Raw genomic sequence first — 16,131 nt, 5'->3', positions numbered from 1 at the left:
GATACAGAGTTAACCCTCAGAGAGTTCTGGAAAAATCACTTTAATATCCTCCATTACTTGAGGATCATAGACAAAGCCTGGAGGGAAGTGTCTTTGAGGACCATGAACTCAGCCTGGAAGAAATTGTAGCCAGACTCAGTAGCAGATAGAGACTTTGAGGCTGAGTCTGTTGTCGAGGATATTATCTCACTAGGCAAGTGTATGGGCTTGAATGTGAGTAGTGATGATGTGGAGGAGTTGGTGGAAGACCACAACACTGAGTTCACCACAGAAGAACTCCAAGACCTTCAGAAGGAGCAACAGAAGGCAACTGAGGAAGTGTTTTCAGGTGAAGAGGAGGGAAGGGAGGATGTTCCTAGTTCACTAATCAAGGAAATGTGTGGAAAATTTTCACCCTTACAAAGCTGTAGCAAACCACAGCATAAACCTTTTCAATGACAGTGTCATGTCTTACTTCAGAAGCATTTTAAAATGCAGGCAGAAACAAACCTCATTAGACAAGTTTTTAGTGAGAAACAAGTCCAGTGAGTCTCAAGCAGGTTGTAGCAGTGCAAAGAGACAGAAAAGAGAAAGAACCCCAGAAGGAGAGTTATCTGACATTTTATGGAAGGTGACTCCCCTCCAAACAATAATAACCCTCCTACTCTCCACGTTCCTCACCACCTTCACTTATGCAATCAGCTCTCCTCAGCACAGGTAAAGTGAAGTTAAATTTTCATTTATTTTTTATTGTGTTTATAGTTTTTGTGGTTGACATGTAAGTATTATTATACAGGTATAAATAAGCAATATTTTTACTTAAAATGCTTCATAATGCATAATGATTGGAGGTCTGTAACTGATTAATTTAATTTACAGTATTTCTTATGGGAAAAATTGATTCTGTTTTCAAACAGCTTTCTGGAACAGATTAAGTTCGAGAACCAAGGTACAACTGTACTAAACTAACTATGCAAAGTAATATTTATACTAAAAATATACAAAGAAAAAGAGAAATAACAATAATTAGTTATGTATTAAACAAGTGTAGAATACAAATTACATACAGAACACAAAACTAGTCACTTATTTTCTGTCCGTTGGGGAAAAAAAAATCACATCAACATAAACAGATCAATATCTAGAACACGTGTGTAACAAATTTATCTGACTGCATGATTTTCTGATATTAATCAATGTAATTTGTTTTTGTGCCATAAACGGATGACCTACTTTAGCTTACATTTTTTAAATATCTTATACAAAACACTATGTAGCTAGTAAGTTTATAAATTGGTTTGTGTTCTTTCACAGTAAACAAATCTGTAACACATTTTATATTCTTCCAGATGCTTTGATGGATATAATGCAACTGTCTTTGCCTATGGCCAGGTAAGCACTACTAGAATAATCAGCAATCATATATAGGTGTTTAACAGTTGTATTAAACAAGTTAGAGCACAGCCAGGATATTGGTATACAAACAAGGTACGAGGCATTTATTGTAGTTTTAATAGAATGGCTGAATAATAAAATATTCCATGTCTGAGTCTGTGTTGAAAACAAGTTAAAGAATTACAAGATAAAATAACAAATATTACATACTGTTTGTTGATATATTCTACATTTAAATATCAAACAAATAAGCAATTAATGATCAAACATATTCATAATCACACTGTACCCATATGCACATGAACAAGTGAGTAAACAGTCAAATGTAACGATACCAATGGGGTTTCTAACACAAAATATTGTAACCTAAGTTAATGTAGGTATGTGAATAATAGGAAGTTGTGCCTAATTTCTTATTTGATATTATACAGTGAACCAACTGTTTAATGATTATTTTGTAGATATCTTAGAAGGGTCATATATAAATCACTATTAAAAGAGGCATAACTGTATTTCTTTGGTTTGCTGATCCAAGCTATGCTGATGAGCCTGGAATTGGTAATAGTGCATTCCATAGCAGAGGGTGTGGTAAATCAAAACTCAAATTAAGTCACTTTGTTGGCATAGCACACTTATTATATGGCAAAACTATTAACGTTAATACGATCTCTTTTGCATAATTTGATTTCTTTTTAAATATTATGATATACATTCATTTATCAGATTCATCTTGCTACCTCCTGTTGAATTTGTACTGCAAGTGAAAAGAATCTAGAGGGGTTTCTGAGTACCTTAGTATGTTTTCTAAATACAAAGACTGCTATTACCAACTGTTTAATTGCATTGGAATAAAATAATTCAGCAAGAGGATTGGCAACCTCGTATAATTTAATGTAAAGCTAAATATCTGTTTGTGGGTATGAACTAATATTGATTCTTTGTATAATTTCTATTTTATTTTTAATGAAGAAGGGTGAGCAATGGAATATATATTTTGGTAGTAACTATATGTTTGTAAGTGTGTTCTGTTATTGATCCTCTTTGTAAGTGTGTTCTGTTATTGATCCTCTTTTGGTTTAGACCGGTTCTGGTAAAACTTATACCATGGGGACCGGTTTCAATCTTAGTCTTAATGCTGAGGAAAGAGGAATTATACCACGAGCTGTTGAACACTTGTTCAGAGGAATACATGAACGGCAGAGACAAGCACGTGAAAAGGGAGAACCACCACCAGAGTTTAAAGTGAATGCTCAGTTTATGGAGGTATATTTTCAACTGTTGATTGAGCTTTTGTTTTTAAATATGTAAATAGATTTTACTGAAATGTTGTTTCTTTTAATAGAGGTGAAGTGTATTGTATAGAATGTTTAAACATTGGCAATTGTTAAAAGCTGTTCAGTTGTAAGAACCATGAGTGAAAGCAAAGGAGAATGTTATGTCACACGCACTACATCTTCCATATCCAGTACTGATGAGACTTTTTACCCAGTATCAGGGTTCTTTAGGCTGTCTGCAGTATAACGGACATGGTGGTCTACAGGATGTCAACCACGCAACATTTGCTTTATCTGGTGCCAATGAGGCCTTTCAAAATGCACCATGACTCATCAGGTTGCTTAGACAGAACAGACATGTTGCCAGCTGCACAAAATATAATACAACAAAGGAATAATGAAGTTACTATATATATATTTTTTAACAGAAACATTTATTTTCAAGCTCTTATTTGCACAAAAAATATTGTTTTTCTGAAGTCATGCATTTTAGCAGTTAAAGATTCTCTCTAAGCTTTGCTCTCACACGGCATCAATAGTTCCTGAAATTTTACTTTCACCTAGAAATATTTTAATCTCAAAATGCACTCTCCTAGCAACATTTTGGAAACAAACACTTCCAGGAACATTTCATAAAATTATTCTCTTTTAGCAACATTTTCTAAGGTCCTTTTTTTAAGAACTGCTTTGTAAATGTTTTGTCTCCAATACATTTGAAAAATATGTTCAAATGACATGGTTAAATATCATGTTAAAGCTTTGTTTTATTTTCTAGTTATCCTTTTATAATTTACCAACATTTTAACCTTCTAAATCTTTATTTTTATACAAAATAATTTGAAAACTTGGCAAAAACTGTTTGTTTGTTTTTTATTTCAAACACCTATTCCTATGAAGTGGTGTTTTCATCTAACAACATTTAAAATTTTCTTTAATTCAAGTTAATTTTAAAATATTTTAAGTCCAAAACTCTGCTTGAAAAGTTCCTGATGTTTTCTGAGTAAAATGAATATCTGTGTAGCAGTGTATTACAGTCATAAATCATTTACTTTTTAACTTGTTGATGTTTTACTTGCTATAGCTGTATAATGAGGAAATCATTGACTTGTTGGATCCAGCAAAAGAATCGGAAGAAAGAGTAAGTTGGAGTTCATATTAGAAGTACATTTTGAAAACATGAAATCCAGGAATGTGTTCCAGATTAATTGGTGATATGATAATAGATATCTGTAAAAAAAAAAATGTTTATTTAAAGGATTTAAAATGTGTTAACTTTGAATGAAAGCTGAAGTCTTAAAAAAATTCATATTAATTTATTTTGTTTAATGAAACATAAATTAGTGATTCCTTCACTTGTTCAAAGTAACCATTTTTTAATAAAAATGTGACATATTATTGATTAGAATAGTTTTTGTGTGACACTTCTGTAATGTAAGAAAAACATTTAGGGTAAGGGACAGAGCTTTTAGTTTAACTTTGTTATCTTTGTTAGTAACCAATTCAAGAATTTATTTGGTAGATTTTCTGAATTAAAGAATGGTCATATAGTGTTAACACTTGTGTGAAATACTTTGGAGCACCTAAAGTTTTCACATGTATTACCTTATAAGCATTTTGTTTTTCCTGTAGGTAAAAAAGTCTCAGATCAAAATACATGAAGATTCTAAAGGAGATATTTACACAGTTGGAGTAACCACTCGTAATGTTTCCTCCACAGAAGAGGTGTGTAAAATATTATGTTGTTATTGTAAATTATTTGTCATTTATGTTTTTTCAAGAAGCAAGATGTGTGTTGATTTTTTGTTATTGTTCCAATACATATTAAATTCTTTATTGTCATTTTTATTCTATCTTCAATACATATTAAATTCTTTATTGTCATTTTTATTCTATCTTTGAAGTAATAACAGTAAAACTTTTACAAAAATAAATGAAAATATCATTTAGTTATCAAATGGTTATATATAAAATTTATAGTTTAACATTCTCTCCCAAAATTCCATAAATATTTATAACTATTTACTCATGATGACAACAGTTTTATTTAGTTAATGTTTTAATATGCTCAACTAATACCACTCTTAGTTAATTGTCTAAAAGACCAATAATGATGAATCAACAATTGTTTTCAACTTAAAAGGGTTAATATTATCTAAAGCTGACTTAAAATTAAATTTGTAAAATCCTTGTTTAAATTTTACAGAAACTTCCTAGAATGAAAGTACAATACCTCTTGAAACAACAGAATGCTTCATATTTTACGTTTGTTTCTAATTATGCATTTCTTACATCCTGAGCATCTTGAACTTTCTCGTTATCATCCGTTTCTTCATTCTGCTGTTTTATCATCAACTACTACATTTCCTTTTCCTTTAAAAATACCAAAAACCTTTCTTTATTAAATAAAAATTTGTATACTGTATAACTATATATAAGCCTACTGTAATGAACTGAAAAAAACAGTTAATAGTTTACAGAATCAAGGTAGTCAAAAACTGTTGAAAAAAAATACTTGAAAATCAGATAAGAGACCATTTCAGAAACAATGGATGTAGTGTGTGAAGATAATGATTTATGATTATTTTTTTTCCTTAGACTCTGCAATGTTTGAAAAATGGAGCCTTATCCAGAACCACAGCAAGCACGAATATGAATGCTCAATCATCTCGCTCACATGCAATTTTTACATTACACATTAAACAGCAACGAGTGATCTTCATGGAGGTAATAATTCATCAGTATATAAAAAAAAAAAAATCTAACAAAATCATATTACCATAGTGCTTAAAATATATTCTTGTATGGTGTTTTGGGACCATGCAATAAAAAGAATGTCCATCAACTTAATAAAAATGACAGCTTTTTTTTTTTCTTGTACATATTCTGACACACAATGTTTTTTAATAGTTCTAAATTTACAATAGAAATTACTATAGTGACATCACTCATTAATTTCCTGTAGATTGTACAATATATGTCTTAACACTTTTGTTACTTAACTGAGAACACAAACTTAATATTCCAAAACAAAACTATCTAACTGGCTCATTAAATTAATAGTTCATTAGTTTATTTAATGTAACTTACTAGAAGACTTGGAAATCAATAATCAACTATTCTAGATGCATGCTTTATGAAGTTCAAAAGTTTAACCCTTTCGGCGAGGTTGGCGACCTCAGTCAACTTGAAGGCTCAGCGCGGCAGATGATTTTCCTTTATTCCTGTTATTCTTATCTATTGAATTTAACATATATAGTATTGGGTACAATCACTGAATACTTCAGGGACTTTTGTTGAGTTATTGCCGAGATATCATGCTTTTAGTACTGATACCGTAACTAGTTGAAGTATCAAACATATATATTCAGCGGCATGCCAAACATTAAAAGTTGTTATTCAGTGCCGAAAGGGTTAAACTTTGAAAAAAAATTACAGACATCAAGCTACTTGCTCACCACCTGATGTCAAATGTCTTTCTGGTCAAACTACAACATGAATAGCTAAATAAAAAGTACTTAGCCTACAATAACATGTAAGTAATAAAGAAGTTATTTCTTAAGTTTAAGTGCTAGACACTGTTGAAAACATGTTAAATAAGGCATGAAATATTTTCAGTGTGATAATTTATTTATAAGTGAATTATAATAGAACAGTAAGAACTGTGCGTGGGTATTTTGGAAAATATTTTATTGTTTGCAGTGTTATTTAGTCATTTTTTTTCAAATGCCTTAAGGTCCTAGTTATTCTTATTTTTTACAGAAATGCATGATCTAGTGTTCTTCTTTTTTAGTACGTATAAGATAACTTCACAAACTTTGTAAATACTTTATTATAAGTTTAATATGAAGGTCATAAAATTATTTGAAATTATTAAAAAAGCTGATTGTGATAAATTTAGGAAAACTTGAAAGATAGCATTTGTAATCATGATGAGTAAACTGGAATGGATGACAACTAACTGTCTGTTGTAAAAACACAAAAGTAGAGGACCATGTTCCAAAAGTCTTCCATCTTTCATTTTGCAGATCAGCATATTTAAGAAGTTGCAGGTTTTCTACAGTATCCTGTTGGTTTGTGGAGGTCGTGTTATGATTGGTTTGTTTATCCCTGGCTCTGACGAGTGGAAAGACTGCATGAGATTTCAACCAATGTTAGCAATAGATTGGTCACCTCTAATTTATTTTGTTGATTCAGAAAAATTCTTTAATTTTTCTTGCTTTCCAAAGTTTCTCTATGTCAGTGATTCTAGTTTTATCCCAGTTTATTTTGTGTTCCATTGTCTTGGTGTATTCTGCAGTGGCAGTTTTTTATTGTCACGAGTCTTGTGTTCTTGTATTCTTTTCCTGAGTCTTCTTCCTGTGTTTTCAATGTACATTTTATTGCAAAAATGTGGAATTTCATAGATGACGTTTTTGTGCTTTTCTATTGGATTTCCACTAGCCATCTACAATAAACATTTTGGTTATGTTTGAGTTTTTCATTGAAAGTTTGCATGTAAGGGTAGGTAAATGGTAATAATAGTGTTCTTTTGATCATTATTTTTTGTTGTGGTCGTCTTCAAAAAGTTTTTGAACTTAGTAGAATGGTTACACCTATATTCTTGACCATATTGTCATGGGGCAAAAGCTATGCCATTGTATTTGTAGACTTGCATTTAAAATATTATTGAACCACTATTTTATGAATTTATCTCAATAAGTTTGATATCAAAGTATAAAATATAATTGAAATGTTGGTATTATGTATTAGTTAATTTTCTAATTCAAAAGCAAATAATAAAAGATCACACCAAAATATTCATTTTTGTGTCATGTAGTATGTTGAATGGAGCATTGGCTCAAATTATGTTATTAATGTCCAAATACAAAGTATATAGTTTTATACAAATTACCAATATTAACAATCTAGAATATAAATAATAAAGTATATACATGTATGTATAATGTATTATAAATAAAATGTGACTGTTTTACACTAAAACACAGCTAAGATAGGTCACTTTGTAAAGGCTACTTTTATTTTCTTACATACTGTAACATGAGTGCACATTTGCCAGGTCAGTGCAACTTCTGTAATGTAAGCCAGGCATGAGTGAAGGGTCAGTATATATATATAAATGTATAGATATATGATGTTATAAGATTTGTGTTATTTAGACAAAACATTTTTGGTTTTTGTATTGTGTAGTCATTCAAAAACGAAAATTATAATTTATATTTTTTTTGCTTTTTTTTATGGAGGTCAATCAAAGTAACAGACCACATTTAGTTAGGGTAGAGAAAATAGTCTAAACTGAAAACAAACATTTCAGACATATTGAGGAGGTTTCAGATTACACAAATTTTACTTAAGATTTTTGGAATGAAGAATAGTTTTTTTTAAATAACGTGAAAATCATTTCACACTCGTACAATTAACAAAACAGATTCGATATTTTCACAAACAAATGTTTAGTAAATTTACTTTATTAAAAAATCTGATTTTTTTGTGTACAAAAAAAACAACTTGCAATCTTTACTAAAAGTCTACCAAATTTTGTGAACGTACACATACTGCATCAAAAGTTATAGTATAAAAACTTGTATAAATGTTACCAAGCCCATTGCAAAGGAGCTAAAACACACTATGATCTTTCTGCATTCTGTATCCATTAATCGAAATTTCAGTGAAAACCTCAAGTGCATAACTAAGACGTTCAACATAAATGTCTTGTAGAGATATTGAAAAATAATAAAATACATAAATAGCGAGGCCCGGCATGACCAGATGGATTAAGGTGTTTGACTCGTGATCCGAGGGTCTCTGGTTTAAATCCCTGTTACAACAAACATGCCCTTTCAGCTATGGGGGCATTATAATGTAATGGTCAATCTCATTATTTGTTGGTAAAAGAGTAGCCTAAGAGTTGGCAGTGGGTGGTGATGTCTAGCTGACTTACCTCTAGTTTTATACTACTAAATTAGGGACGGCTAGCACAGATAGCCCTCGAGTAGCTTTGCACGAAATTCAAAAACAAACAAACATTATAGTGAAAACCAAATGGAAACCTATTAATAAAAAGTACAAAACTTCACCTATGAAATTCCAAGTTCCTACAATGAAAATTACATTGGAACAAAGGAAAGAAGACTTGGGATGTGAACAGAAATAACATAAAAAGTATACAAGACTGATGACAATACAAATTTCATCACTTGCAGAACACGTTATGTCAACTGGATGCAAAATAAACTGGGATAAATTTAGAATAGACAGACAAATTTTGGAAAAGAAGAAAAATTTAATCTCTAAATTAATACAATCAGTTCTTCACCAAACAGAGATTCAGGATTAGAGTTAAGTAATCTGTTGCTACCATTGGTTGAAACCTCATGCAATCTTTCCACTAATCAGAACTATGGATAAACAAACCAATCACTGCACGTCTTCCACAATCCACCAGGATACTATAAAGACCTGCAACATTTCACATGTACTGACCTGAAAATAAAAGGTATTACTTTCAAAACATGGTCATTTACATTTGTGTTTTTACAACAGACAGTTGCTATGCATTCCAGTTTACCCACCTAAACAATCTATCATTTGAAATGGTGTTATTATTGGTAGACTAATGTGCTGTCATCAACTGAAATTATCTACTAAACATATGATGATTCATTAATCTGATTGTATAACACTTTACAAGAAATATAATTTTGTTGTAATAGTTAATTATTATGTTAAGATATTCAAATGAAATACTGTAAGATGACTAACATTATTGAAGAGATGCTAGTTGAATTTGATTGTGGCAAAATTAGCAGAAGATAACATAAAGAAAACAAATTGAACAAATTTTCTGTAAAATGTTAGTTTTTGAGGTATTTAGTTAACAATTTCAGTAAAAGTAATGGTTAATTAAATAATGAAGAATATTTATACTTATGATGTGTGTGTTGAGCACAGTATTTAACTTGTGTACTGATGACTCTAATGGATAACTCACTGTTTTTGTGAACTGTTGATGGTAATATTTAATTTGTGGTTTTTGTGTTCTTCTAGACTCCTGAACATGATATCTCTGAAGAAAATGTTGATAAACCAACCCTAACTCAGAATGGGGAAGTGTTGAATGAGTTTGAAACACTGACTGCTAAGTTTCACTTTGTGGATCTTGCAGGCTCTGAGAGGCTTAAGAGAACTGGTGCAACTGGTGATAGGGCCAAAGAAGGAATTTCCATAAACTGTGGGCTTTTGGCTCTTGGAAATGTCATTTCAGCATTAGGAGACAAGTCGTAAAGTTACTCATGTTCCTTATAGAGATTCAAAACTTACAAGGTTGCTTCAAGATTCTTTAGGAGGGAATAGGTAAGAAGTAACACAGTGCAACATCTCATTGGTCTTCTTTCAGTAATTCATTGTAATGACAGGATAGATTAACAATTCAGTGTCAAGGCTGTGATAGCAAGTGTTACATATTAAATGCAAGTTGGCAATTTACAGCACCAAGGATCTATGTTGTATGATATAATATCTACCTAACAAAGATAAAACTATTTAAGGTTCAACGTATAGAAGAAATTTGAATGTTGACTCGGTAGTGGAAGTAGCTCTAAGAACATAGAAATAATGATTTATTTTAGAATTACATTGGATGAATGAATTCTAAGTATTATGTAACGTAAGAATTGAAAGCTCAAAATTAACCTAAGAATTGAAAGAACAACTTAAAATGTCAGAAGATTGTCCTTTTAACTGAGCAAGATTTCTCATTGTTGAACCAATTGTTTGCCATTTTTCAGTTCAGGATGATGTTCCATTTCTATGATGGTCAGATTTTGTCTTTTCAGTCTCAGGCCCTTCCCTTCAAGTTGGTGATGGCCCTATACATTTTCAACAGGGATGTGTGAGCTTTAACTGAAAGATACATTCACTGGATCTCCAATTCCACTACTGTATGAACAAATTGAATCTGTCTTGCTCCATTTTAAGAAACACCTATGACTGCAGTGTGCCTACTTTGGTAATTATTTTGTTTGGGTTGGTTGGTTAAGTTTTCCAGGTCCATCATGATCCCTACATGAAACAAGATTCACATGGAAAACTTTTTCAACTTCTTTGCAGGACAGGATCTGATTTCTTCTTTGCATCTTTGACATGTGAAATTTCTCATTTTACTAGAGATTTCATATTTCTTTTAATGTGCAAATCTGTCTTTCTCAGGGACTGGATTTGCTTGAGTTCCTTGTTCTTTTCAGATGTACCCATTTCCATCCTCTTCAATAGTCTTCTTTCCAGGAGTCTACTGTTTTATGTTGTACCTCTCCATCCATGTCTCCAACTTTTGCATTTGCGATAACTCGATCAGTTCTACATATCCCTCCTTCTCCATCTTAACCCATCTTGCACCTGGACATCTACACACTTTTACAGATTTGGTCTTCATGGAGCACTCTGTTCATATCGAAGTCCTCCAGATGTTAGCTGCTCAGTCTCACCTGTCTGGTTGTCTTGTTATGATCCATTTGGACAATTCCACTGTTTTTTTTATACACCAACATGAAAACGCCTACTCTTCAGACCTCTGATTTGTAGTGATGAATTTTCACCTATTTGGCTCACAACCATCACATTTAGGTATTTGTCTGTCATGTTCCAGGTGCTTTGAACATGAAGCAGATTGGCTGTCTTGTTTTGCTTATACTGATCATTCCTATGTAGCAGTCTCTACAGCTTGTATTTATGTGGATTTATTTCTGTTTTGGGAGACCTCATTGTTGCCCTTGTGACTCCCCTCAATGCTAACTTCTTTTCTAGTCATCAGTCCCAAACTCTGCAGCTCTGAGTGAGAATTGGACTGATCTCTCTTTACATTCTTTCTCTTGACTTGTTCCCAGGATTCTCTTATTTGTGATACCCTATGCAGGATCCTTCTTACTGCTTCCCTTTGGCTAGCTTAGTCAGTTTTCACCTCTATGCCTTTTGACATTTCATGATCCTCTTCCAGCTTGAAGATCTCTTTTATGTCAGCTTCAGACATCTGCTTATCACCCAAATATGTCAAGCCTTCATTTTCTTGTGGATTTTGTTCAGTTTCTTGCAAGATGTGTAAAATTTTCTCGCAGGGTAATCCATTTTCTTGCTCCATTTTGCAGACCATTTACCCTTGTACTTTATCAACACAAGTGGATTATTTGCTGCCATTGGTTCATTTATCACTCACTTCCTCTTTCGTCCAGGTTGTTTATCTCTCCCTGCTTTCATTTCTTTTTTTTAGGGTGGTTCATCCAGCTTTGTCAAATACCTATCTCTTCTTCAGTCATTCGTTTTTGTTTTTTTTTCTCTGGTTCTTTTAGATCCTTTCCAAGCCTTTCTCTTCAGTCATTCTTCTTAAGCCCCTCATATGGACTGTAATTTCTATCTGGTTCTTAATAACTCTGATATATTCCACATTCATATCTTTAGCCACCTGTTTCAGACATCATCTTTTTCTATAGATATATTTTCTTCTTGCTTGGGGAAGGCATGTCTTTGACATTTTTTTCTTTGTCACCTCTCACATACTTTTTTAAAGGGATAGGTTATATCTTATTATTTGACTGTACCTTCCTTCCCAAGACTTGGGCTGCTTGAAAGGGTAATTGGATGTTTTCTATAATCATCTTTTTTTTTTTTTTTCTTTTTGTACAAGAAGATGCTTGCAATGCTTATAGCTCTTTCTCTCTTGTTTGGGTAGTTCTTGTTATCTTGCTACTACTGCTCCAGTATGATCTATCTGTCTGAGTTTATTCTTCTATAGGAAAGGACACCTTTTGCCCTTTCCATGTCACCTCCCGTCAAGTTTGGTATCTCACAGCATTTTTTGTCTTTCCTTTTGGTATACCTTGGATGAAATTGTGCAGGCAGGGGTGTGAATGATCCTTGGTACATTTGTGTTCTATTGTTTATGTCACAGTGCAATCTGGGTTTTTGTCTTCTTTCAGTTGCCCTTCTCCATCCAATCTTTTAGATAGGGACTAACAAGGGAAGTTGTATATCATTATTCTTTGTTGTTGTTTTCAAACTTTTTCTTGGTTCTTTTATGCTGAAGTTATTCACCTTGCCATGTGACTGCAATGATTCATAGGGAACCTCTCTCTCCTGAAATCCATATTAAGTTGGGGGATAACAGAAACTGTTAAACCAATTTACCTTTACTAAGTGATATATATTGATAACATATTTGTATATTTTACCTTCCTGGCCACACTCTTACCACCTCACCCTCCAAAGAAAAACGTATGAAAAAAAAGAAAACACAAACAGCAACTTTCACACCTGGCTAGTATCTGCTGTTCCAACTCATTGCACAGTGTTTTAGTGTCAAATATCATTCTTGTTTGATTCATGTGCCTCTGGTGTTTTTCCCTGTGGTAGTGGAAAAACTCTTTTTAAGTCCCAAGCTGTAGAAAATGTTGATATAGAGAGTTCTTCTGGTTGGTGTAAATCTGTTTATATGTGACAGAGTGTATGCACTCTTCAATCAGAAGTATGGCTGACTTATTACCTGGAAGTGCAGTACACACCATCTTGCTACACCTTGAACAAAGCCATACCAGGTGAACCTTGGGATGCAGGTCTGAGAACTTCCCTCCCTCTACTGGCTTCTTCTGCCATTCTTTATTTTTTCCACAAGTATTTCTCTAATATAGAATAGCCTAACTTATTGGCTTAGCCACATTACATGCTCAAGCCTAGCCAATCAAGTGAAGATTAATAAACAATCTTTCACTCTGCCCATTCCTTGGATAACATTGCTGTAGCCACTGGTCAGCCCATCCCACCATGACTTATTACAGTCCCCAAATGTTACCTATCTTTGAGTCATCTGAGAAAAGCAGGCACTCCCGATTGGAAATACTGTCTGTTATTTGCTGAACATCTTACGAACCATCTGCCTTGTTTGTTGTGGTTTGGTAGTTATGTTCAGAATTCCCTCTACAGCTTCTGTGTTCACTGCTGAACTAAATACCATTTCTCTTGCTTAGGATCACATAGAAGCTAAGCAGTACTCAAATTGCACTATTTACATTGACTAGCTTAGTTCTCTACTGGCCATGGAACTACTTCACGTTAGCTCACACTCTGTTCTTGCTGATATTCAAAACCGGCTGACCCATTTCTCTTCAACATCTATCCAGTTTTTCTGGATACCAGGCCATGCTGGTATTCATGGGAACAAGCTCGCCGACACCGCAGTTAAATCTGTCTGTTCTGGAACTATCACTGCTGTGCCTGTTCCATACATGGACTGTAGTCCTGTATTCAAGGCTTGGCTTTGTGCCAATTGGTAGTCGACCTGGAATAAGCAATGTGAAAACAAGCTTTTCAAAATAAAGTCCTCTGTTGGACTTTGTCTGTCTTGCTTTCGCAAGGATCAGAAAGAGGAAGTTGTTCTAGCTAGACTACTCATTGGTCACAGATTTTTAACTCATCATTTTCTTTTATCTGGGAGAGATGCACCAGTGTATTGTCTGTGTAACACTCAGGTCACAATAAGTCACATTTTACTCTTTTGCTGTTGTTACGACTCTCAATGATGGGACCATTTTAAACATGTTTTGTCCCAAGGTTTATCTGTAACGTTAGACAGTTTTATTGGCGATGGTGACACTGTCCACCTTAGAAATGTTTTTAATTTTTAAAAGGCCATGAATCTTTTTAATGCTATTTAAGTTTTTAATTTATATATTAGACTTTTTTTAATGTGATTCCCTTTTAAAATCAAAGTACATCTAGTGTGATTTGAAATTAGAAAATGGACTTAACGTGAAATAACTTTTTACTGGATGTTTGTTGCAGATAGCCTAGTTGCTTTGCACCATAAAACACCAAACCAACTAACCGCTCTGCCCATAAATACAACACTTTTACATTACACAGTACTCTTTAATTTACCACTTCTACTGGTATTTCTTGCAGAAGAAGAATGTGGGGTTTCTTGAAGTGATGCTCCAAATAATCTTCTTTCCCCACATGGACAACATGTTCCATAGATATTCCATTTCTGGTATTATGTTTCAAAAAGGGGCTTGGTTTGATTGTTTTCAAGTTGTATCAGTTCTTCCGTTTGCCTCACCAAAAATGAACCTTTGTTTCAGAGCTACTGCTCATGGGAATTACTACACATAAAAGGATTCACATTGCTATTGAGCCATAATCTAATGGTGAGTACATCATAGGTTGTTGCATTACAAGTGAATATTTGTAAGGATGCGAAATTTGTTCAAAGCTTGGAAATGCATAGAAATCTTCAAGACAGTGACACAATGTAACATCTCTTTGTTGTGTAGAGAGATATGAAGTAAGGAAAATGTTAGCTTTTGTTTTGATGGAAAAAACTAGTCATCAATATCTAGTGTTATTGTTGTGGTAAAGAAACTTCCATAATTAATAACGTGTTTATCACTTCACTTAAAATTAAGTGTAATATTTGTACTTTTATGTTCTATCTTAGCCCATGTAATGCATTTCAGAAATTCTTCTTTCACTTCCACAGCCAGACTTTGATGATAGCTTGTATTTCACCATCTGATCGAGACTTCATGGAAACATTAAACACGCTGAAGTATGCCAATCGAGCAAAGAATATTAAGAACAGGGTAATGGTTAATCAGGATAAATCCAGTCAAACAATTTCCATTCTTCGTCGTGAAATCCAGCAACTGCAGTTGGAGTTAATGGAATATAAACAGGTATTTATTAACTTGGAATTAATATCATTAATCCTTTTAATATAAAATTCTTGCTCTTGAAGTACTGTAGTCTGTGTTCTTGGAGTTTCATTGTGTATTTTCTAAGGCAGGTCGTATTTTGTTTTGTTTTTCTAGGGAAAGAGGCTTGTTGGGGAAGATGGAACAGAACAAATTAATGACATGTTCCATGAGAACACAATGTTACAAACTGAAAACAATAATCTTAGGACTCGTATTAAGGCATTACAAGAAACAGTAGAAAGACTGACTGTTAGAAATACAGAGCTGTTGGCAGATAAAGAGGCAGGAACCTGGATAACCTCAGGTATGTTTCTTAGAATAGTAATTTCAAACATTCAGTTGAAAAAGAATTAACATGATAACATTTGTGTTCTTAAATGTTATTGAAGGGAAAGATGAAGTGTTTGTTATATGTTTGACAAACTGTAGAATGAAAGTGTATATTGTGATTTTCTTATGAAAAGCACTTTATCTGAATTTTATACAAAAATTATTATACAATGAAATTATTGTATTTGTTCTTAGTTTGATGACTATAATCATCCTTACCAGGAGTCCTGCTCCTTAACCTCTGTCCCCATCCCGACACAGATGTACACATTTTGGAAGCAGTTGCAACTTTTCCTAAGGCTAACTTGTCCTAACTAATAACCACTTGGTCTTAAAAATACATAATTTTGACTATCACACAGAAATACAAGCTACTATTGATCATAAAATCAGACTTTCAAATCAAAGCTTATTGT

General features: G+C 33.0%; 1 pseudogene across 1 annotated transcript in view; it reads left to right on the top strand.

Moving 5' to 3' along the window:
* LOC143248729 (kinesin-like protein KIF21A) overlaps positions 1-16,131 on the top strand; it is an 86,597-nt pseudogene that overhangs the window by 29,869 nt on the left and 40,597 nt on the right. Inside the window, exons 3-10 of the transcript XR_013027160.1 lie at positions 1,329-1,371; positions 2,455-2,637; positions 3,730-3,786; positions 4,278-4,370; positions 5,244-5,372; positions 9,693-9,998; positions 15,169-15,364; positions 15,500-15,689. The product of XR_013027160.1 is annotated as a kinesin-like protein KIF21A (transcript). The remainder of the gene's footprint in view (positions 1-1,328; positions 1,372-2,454; positions 2,638-3,729; positions 3,787-4,277; positions 4,371-5,243; positions 5,373-9,692; positions 9,999-15,168; positions 15,365-15,499; positions 15,690-16,131) is intronic.

This window comes from Tachypleus tridentatus, chromosome 4 (assembly GCF_004210375.1).
Source record: "Tachypleus tridentatus isolate NWPU-2018 chromosome 4, ASM421037v1, whole genome shotgun sequence".
Taxonomy (NCBI): Eukaryota; Metazoa; Arthropoda; class Merostomata; order Xiphosura; family Limulidae; genus Tachypleus; species Tachypleus tridentatus.
Note: the sequence above shows the minus strand (reverse complement) of the source record. Positions and strands in the feature narration are given on the sequence as shown.